This window comes from Mercenaria mercenaria, chromosome 4 (assembly GCF_021730395.1).
Source record: "Mercenaria mercenaria strain notata chromosome 4, MADL_Memer_1, whole genome shotgun sequence".
Taxonomy (NCBI): domain Eukaryota; kingdom Metazoa; phylum Mollusca; class Bivalvia; order Venerida; family Veneridae; genus Mercenaria; species Mercenaria mercenaria.
In genome coordinates, this window is record NC_069364.1 from 17779849 (window position 1) to 17788457 (window position 8609).

The 8609-nt window shown below is 32.0% G+C and overlaps 1 protein-coding gene across 1 annotated transcript in view; it reads right to left on the reverse strand.

Annotated features, from left to right (window-relative positions):
• LOC123551089 (zwei Ig domain protein zig-8-like) overlaps positions 1-3603 on the reverse strand; it is a 242932-nt gene extending 239329 nt beyond the window's left edge. Inside the window, exon 1 of the mRNA XM_045339777.2 lies at positions 3519-3603. The gene's annotated coding sequence lies outside the window, so the exon portion shown is untranslated. The remainder of the gene's footprint in view (positions 1-3518) is intronic.
• Positions 3604-8609: the final 5006 nt, after the last annotated feature.

Consider the following 8609-nt stretch of genomic DNA (forward strand, 5'->3'; position numbering starts at 1 on the left):
ACAAGTAAAATATCTTTTTAGCTACCTGCTGTGAATGGAATGGAATGGTGAAATTAATGTTTGTACATGTAATTGATATTGCAAAGTTGCATTTTAGGTGTACCAATTCTTTGCAATAATGCAATTTAAATTGAGAATATTTAAATATAAAAAATGTGTACAATATTGTCTACTTACTTACGTTATGTGTACACATGTGCATTGCTATTAAGAGTTAATGTAGGAAAAGGTATGCACATATTAATTGTCTAGTATATAGATACTGTTTTTATATATTAACTTAAAATACAATAAAAGATCGTATCTTGCACAACAAAATATATTTTATCATTTCAGTTTTTATAAATAATGTTCAAGGTGTTCCATTCTAATTTCTTACAAACAAGTAAACAAGAAACAAAAACAGTCATTATTATATAGAAAGTTTTCCTTTATGTATTGTTTATCTCTCTTTAATGGCCTGTCGAAATCAAATGCGAATGCCAATTGCTTGAGAATGACGTCATTAATCCAGTTGAAATTAACTTTGTTTTTAAAGCTTCTGACGCCTACAGAGGAATTAATTACTTTGTTCACAAATGAGCTTCTCTAGGAGGAAATAAAAAACTGACTGCGAGATATGCCCATTGTCAACTTTGTGCGATCTATGACATGTCTGGTGCTGAAGATGTTTGTACAGAATCAATTAAAACGAAACATATCAGCGTGACGAAGCACTGTTTATTACTTTAGAATATGTCATATAAAATGGAATATTAACCGAACGCAGTAGTATAAGTCCATAATTGTTAGAAATGAATTATTGAGGAATATGAAGACACACAGACGACTTTGTTTATGCACATTCCTATAAACTTAGAGGATTTTGTTTAAGCAAGTCTGTCTCTGTATACAATAAATATATGGGTTTGTATCTGGGATTGATAATACAAACTATATGAGCCGTGCCATGAGAAAACCAAAATAGTGGGTTTGCGACCAACATCCGCGCAGTCTGGTCAGGATCCATGCTGTTCGCTTTCAGAGCCTATAGCAATTACAGAAACTGTTAGCGAACAGCAAGGATCCTGACCAGACTGCGCGGATGCCACTATGTTGGTTTTCTCATGACATGGCTCATATTAGTTTTTCGCGCATCAAAAAGCGGGACTTGATCCAAGTACATGTATATGTAAAACTGTGATGAATGTAAAGTTTTGTGTAAAACTACAAGAAATTATTGAAAGAAATGCAGAAAGCAAATACAATCAGAGCCACACACTGTAAAGTAGACTACCCAAAATAAATATATGGTAGACACTTCAAATATATATCGAAAAGACATATTGTTACTATTGTTATTACAACGCAAACATTATAAAAAACTGAAGACGGTTAGAGGGGGAGAAAGACCTTAACCCATTTTTTGACATCAAAAATACTTTTCTTTTTTAACATAAAATCATATTTACCCATGGAGATTAGCCAAAAAAAAATACGATTCACGCAAATTTGTAAGAAATTCCATGCATTTACTACTTAACCTTAGGAAATGATGTTCCAGACTTTATTTTATTACCCCTTTACGTAACGATTTTCGTTAATGAATTTTGTTTCTCCAACATTCGGACTTCTATTTCGGAAACTAAACAGAGACATTTCACGTAAGAAATTACGTATAAAGAAATAATGCAACGTTATCAATCTAAAATTGATCTAGCATTGGAGACAGAGGTGAAGGGTAATCAATTCTTGGTTCTACTGAATACGTCCTTTATTTGGCGGATACTTTATTCTGCAGTTTTCAAAATTTGATTTTTTGTCGATGATTAACTTTTGCGCTAAAGATCAAACTCCGCCAAAATAAAACTCTTAAACACTACTGACTATTTGACATTGAATAATTTGAACATTTTGTTTACAGGCAAAATGAAGAAGCCCAAACTCCCTGTATTGAGTGCACAAGGTCAGTCTATCCATTGAATTAGCGTCATTTGCCACATTGAAAATTAGAATTTATTAAAATGGCAGTACTGGTCTGAATATAAAAACAATATTGAATATTCTAGCAAATATCTTATGTATTTTAGTAAAAATCCAGTAACGCAAAAGAATGGAAAAAATAATCCACAGATACATGGTGAGAAGAAATGCGTTATACTTAATGAAAAATAAGTTCAGAATACTACAAAATAATGATGTTTATTGCCCTGTTACAAGACCCAGCTTTGCAGCTGCTGAGGTTTTAACTGATTTCCTACGCTTATATTTGATGGTCAAAACTTCCGAACGATCTTCTTATAGATTTTATAATAAAGGAATAATCCTGAACAGTCTTTCATAGAGCAGCGGGACTTCACGCCATTGCATAGGAAAAATATTCCTGTTTTGTATGTAATCATTGAATACAAGTATAACGATTGAAAGTAAGCAAATTCAATTTGAATATATTGAGCAAAGATTCTTGCTTATGGACAAACACATAACCAAACAAAGAAAATATCTTAAATATAGGCAGCAGTGTTCATGTGAAGAGGTACTCTCCAAATACATAATAATCAAGACCCGTTCTCATTTCTCTGCATTCGTTTGAACAAAGGTCTTAGAGCAAAATCATCAAACAGGCGTTTAATCAAATTAATCCGTTTCAGTTTCAGTTTCTAGTATAAAGCAAACGCTACCCTAAGCTGTATTGTTCAATACTGAAAAATGTAACATTTCACCTCTAAAAGGAACATACGCCTTAAGTGCCTATAATTCAATATTAGCATGGGTGACTGCACGCTTAAACACGAAAGCAATAAGATTATACAATATTTCATTTTATGCTTACATATTTCAATTATACCATGTTGTAAGAGTAAGGGTCTCAAGATGTGTTTAATCAAACAGGAAATATCGTATGCCTCTATGGAAATATGTTACTCAGACATACGTCGTGTGAAAACAAGTGTTTCTGGCAGACTTTGTCTGACAAATGACACAGTATTTTAATCATAACTCTTCAAATACATAATAATCAAGAACCGTTGTCATTTCTCTGCATTTGTGTGAACAAAAGAACAAAAGCATAATTCATTTGTTCGCATAGTATGCTTTCCTACATACAAAAACGAACTTATTCACAGTATAACAGATCCTTGACGTATTTATGCTACTGCCAACCCTAAACATATTTTAATGAAGCACTTCATTTGACAAAAACCAAAAAGATGCTTTGTCAATACATCACTTAATATATAAGAGATTAGCGTTGTGAAATGACTACAAAATCGACTAGAATAATTTTCTGACTTAGATATTCTTTTCTACGATTGTTTTACAGAAGTTAAATGGTAAGTTATTGCTGACAGTTAATTTTTAAAAACCAATCAGAGACACAACTTTCTGAGTTACAACTTTGCATAAAATTGATATTTTGCTATGTTTAGTTCAAATACTAGTAGCTCCTGTGTGGCTGTCTTATAAGTATAAAAATATGGCAAAAATAGAGATTGGCTTGGCAGTAGAACTGTACGTGTTCAACGTGTATCACTTACCCAGAATTTTCGTAATGATGACGATTAAGATAACACTGAACATTGTGTTGCCATCTTTATGTAAGGGATCTAATATTTCCATTATCTGAAAAGAAAGAATACTATATCTTAATTTCTATATATTATTACTGTAGCCATTTTGCAACAATTTCCAATATAGACGTCTTTAACTTTTATCATTTCAAAAAATAATGTATCTGCTTAAAATGTAATATTTGCTGTCTGATCATTTATAAGTAAGTAAGGGGTTTGCATAGCGGTCAACGTCAGCGACGTCTTTGTAACGTAAACTTTGTATCCAATATTTTTCGTATTTGTTCGCATTGTTATTGGTAGACAGTCTTAAAAGTACAAAATGTGTATTTAAAATGTTACCAATGTTAAGTAAGCTTGAGTTGTAAATGATAGTGAAGGGTAAGACACCTTTACGGTAACAATAGTTTTTTCTCGTTTATGTAGGTATCAATGCTTCTTCCTAAGACATTGAGAAAACAGATTTAAAATCGTTATCTAAAATATTTGCAAGATAACCTATAATCGCATTGAAGTAAGCGATTCATTAAATGTTTTATTTTCTGAAACTAGCTGCCTTTTAACATTGTTCTGGTCTAAAGGGTATGCCACCATAGAAGAATATTCTAAATATTGGAGAATGATGGTAATCTTTATATAAACGTCAGTCACAATAATAAAGAACTCGCCCTTCATTACATTTACACCAAGAAAACAAACGCAACTTCAGAAGATATACTAGTAAAAGAAAATCAATAAAATATATAAGAATATCATTTGGAATTTAGAAACACAACCAAGCAAACTAATAACAGTCTCAGTTTTACTTAGTCTGTTCATGGGAAGTTAGGAAATGTGCTACCCTTTAAAACCCATGACAGCAGTATAAGAAGAACTCTTTTATATAGATACGTTGAACATATGCACTGTGTCATAATATGGAAAGTCTTCATACGTTTTTATTATTGTTAATTAACATATATAAGACGGATCCTTCTGAAGCATACAACGCAGGCAAAAATGGCAGACAGATTGATTTAATCTATTCAGACATAAAAACCTTTATCAGAAGCTTCTGGCATATCAACTTCTAAACTGACATATTGCTTAGATTACATAATATCTTTCTGCAGGATATATTTTCTTAAAATTGGGCCTTACTTGTAACTATATACAATGTACATGCACATAAGCTTATCATCTCTAACTGAAACCACGTTAGTTACTGCGATACAATCTGGGTGAAACAATGGAATTTTGCTTTACATTGAATCAACCCCGGCTCATTTAATATATATGTACTAACAACATTTACAAAATCTAAAAAAGCAGAACTTTTAAAGCACTTTTTATCATCATATATACAATTGTATACAATTGCTTCGTTACTTTGTGACTTGTACACAAAGATAAATGACTTTTTGTGTAGTCATTTTTCTTAAAAATGCATTTTCATTTCGCTTGTCAAATAGACAATTTTTCTTGGCTAAATATCACAGCTCACAAGTCAGTCACGTATTGAAATAAGTCAAAAAACGTTGTTTTTTTTCTAGCTGTCGTCGGCTTGCTACTATCAACTAATGTCTTCTAGAAACAAACGGTATTACAAAAGGTTTTACGAAAGCCAACATGAACGTTAAACGTTTACCAAAACAGGAAGCGCATGGCCTACACTTTCTTATCTCAGTTGAAAAAAAAAACGTCGACGCAACACAATGAAACATGAAAGGCGAACGGCTTATGAAAAAAAAGTATTTCAGAGAACATATTTTCCTCCATAATTCACCGCCGTTATTTATGAATAAAAATTGTGCAATGGTCAGAAATGGATCAATGGCGATTCTGTTTCTTCTCATCTCACACACACAAATAAAAAACACAAGCGATCCGGCTTTTTATTTTGAAAGCCAGCCTTGTAGAAGAAGACTGTAGACAAAACAACTGTACTAGAAAGATGTCTAACTGGACTGGCCCCGATGAACTTATGAATGGAACACACAAAAATCACCTGCGTTTTAGCAAGTCTTATGAGGTTAAATGCACGCAATCAATTTGAATTTGCATACAAAATAAAAAAAAAACAACAAAAAAACAATATGTATCTTCAGATGATTCTTCATGATAAAATTGTTTCGACAACATTCTAATGAAAAACATAGCACACACTGTGAAATCATTCGATTCCTTTAGCATTTTATTTCAAAGATAACAGCTACTTGCAAAGGAACATCAGGTTGAATATTTCAGAGTTTACTTCCAAGTGCTATATATAAAGAATTGATATTCTGTATTTTCAAGTTCTGGAATTCTAGGCGCCATTTGCATAATTTCGACTGGACAGTATCAAGTGCTAATGAAAAGAAAAACAATAGCGGATTTATAAGTCGACAGAGAATGTTGAAGTCTGTTGTAAATAATCGATTCATTGTTTTTCAACAAAGATTATTTCATTGTTTTACATTAGAAACTCGGGCGTCGGAACAAGCAATTTTCGATATGCAAATCAGGTGATACAAATTCTTTTGGACACACGCATAGAATTTTGACTACTACAGCTAGTAAAAAATGTCGTACTAAAGCTAACGTACTATACGTCGTTTTAATGAATTATAAAAAAAACACTTTCAACTAAACGGAATTCAATATAAAATATCAAGCGATTTAACGCATGCATTAAAATGTCTTGCCGTTTAACTGAGGTCATTCTCCAAGTTCCCTGAAGCATCTTAACAACTGCATGACAAATTGATTAAATCAACAAGATCAGTCGTATCAGAATTTTAATAAAAGGGCTGGATAAAAGAAAAGCATCTGTCTCAGATGCATATATTATCGAAGAATGCGTGCGCAAATTATCTGTTACCGAGCACTTACTTGCAAGCAAATCAATTAGAGCGCTAAAGATAAAACAGTTTAATGAATATATACAGACAAAGAAGACCAGGATGCAGTTAATCTTAGGGAAATGTTAGTATTGCAATTCTGAAGACATACTTCAACATTTGACCTTGCAATAATCCACCAAAAATGTGCATCTGGTAAGTAAAGTAAGGAAGTAAATTCTTTATTTATGGAGGGTAACTCATTTAGCTGACGCTAATCTTCCATGAGGCCCTCTTATAACACAGATATATACACATATAGTTCAACAACAACCAATATTATCATAAGTACCACATGAAATAAAAATACAAACAAATATCAAAACATCTGAATTTCGAAATCACTTTTACATTTTTATGACATAGTCATCCATTTGCTTCATTTTGATTTAAAACACTGTAGTGAGCTAGACGATTTTACATCGATAGGTAAATATTCCAAACAATTGGACCTGAATAAAGTAAACTATTTTTGAAAAGTTCTGATTGTGTTTTAAGTATATAAAAAAATTTGTTCGTGTTTGACCGTAATGTCAAAGACGTGTCATTTGTACTTTCGTTTTGTTTGTACATTTCACATAGATAGTTTGGTAATAGACTATTTGCGATTTTAAACATGAAATATGCTTTCTGGTAAAAGAGACGCTGATCAAAACGTTGTATGTTGAGGAAATTGAGAGCTTGATTGAAGTCCGAGTAATTTAATCCTAATATTATCCTACATGCACGTTTTTACAATCTTATAATTTTCTGTATATTTTTATTAACTGCGCTTCCCCATACTATTGAGCAATAATCTATATGCGGTTGAATATAAGCTTTATAAAATAAGATTCTATATTCTATATTTAAAAATTCCTTTATCCTAGAGAGTAACCATATGTAAGAGGATATCTTTTTACATATAACGTTAACGTGCAAATCCCATTTAAGATCCTGTTGTACGCAAATGCCAAGGAGTTTTTCATTCTGACTTTGTTGTAGCATTGTGCTTTTATAGAAAACATTTAATTCGCTGTTTTCAAGAATTCGGCGCTTTTTTTGCGTTGTTATAAACATCACTTTTGTGTTCTCGGTATTGAGCTGCAAGCCATTTTCCTTGCACCAAATATCTAAAATGGACAGTGCGGAATTTAGATTTGCTTGTTAAACAGTTAATTTGTCATTTTGTATATATCATAGAAAGTTGTGTCGTCGGCATACAGATCTGTTGATGAAACTAAATTTCCTACCGTAAGTGGCAAGTCGTTAATAAATAATAGAAATAATAGAGGCCCTAAAATAGATCCCTGTGGTACGCCGCATGTAACCTTATTACAACTACTTGATAAGGAGTTGTCGACTAGTACTAACAGATGGCGGTCAGATAAATATGATTTAAACCAATTGATACATGACTTATGACATTTATAGAGTTCCCATTTTATTTAAAAAGAACATTGTGATCCACTAGATCAAATGCTTTTCGGAAGTCTATCATTACGGCCCCTACTAAATAGCCATCGTTTATAGATTTTAGCTATGAATCAATCATTACTGCAAGTGCAGTTTCTGTTGAATCTGTTGAAATCCACTTTGTTTTTCGTGCGAAAGATTGAAATTTGATAAATGAGACATAAGAGAATCGTGTACATGTTTTTCAATTAGTTTTGGCAGGGTGGGTAAAATTGAAATTGGTCTGTAGTTATTTACATTATCTTGATCTCCAGCTTTATGTAAAGGATTTTTTACTTTAGCGTTTTTCCACACAATTGGAAATGTTGCGTTTAAAATACTACAATTTATGATAGATGTCAGACTACGCGCTATAAATGGAGATGAAATTTTCAACAATTTTGGTCCTATATTATCAATTCCTGTTGATTTTGACACATCAAGATTAGATAAATACTTTTGAACTTGAAATTCAGATATCAGTGGAATTGAGAAGAAATTTTCTAAAGGAACTTTAGAATCTACAAAGGCTTTGATATGTGAAAAATCCGACAAAGGCACTGGGTCTTTTAATTTTTCAGCGATCGTAGAGAAGTAATCATTAAAGTTATTCGCTATTTCCTGTTTATTTGTTATGATTTTGTTATCAACGGTTATTTTTTTCAATCCCTACTTTATCATGACCGTTTTCGCTTGTTCCAAATTCTTTAAAATTTTTCCAAATAGTTTTAGGATCTTTTTCCCCTTCTTTAATCCTGTTTTC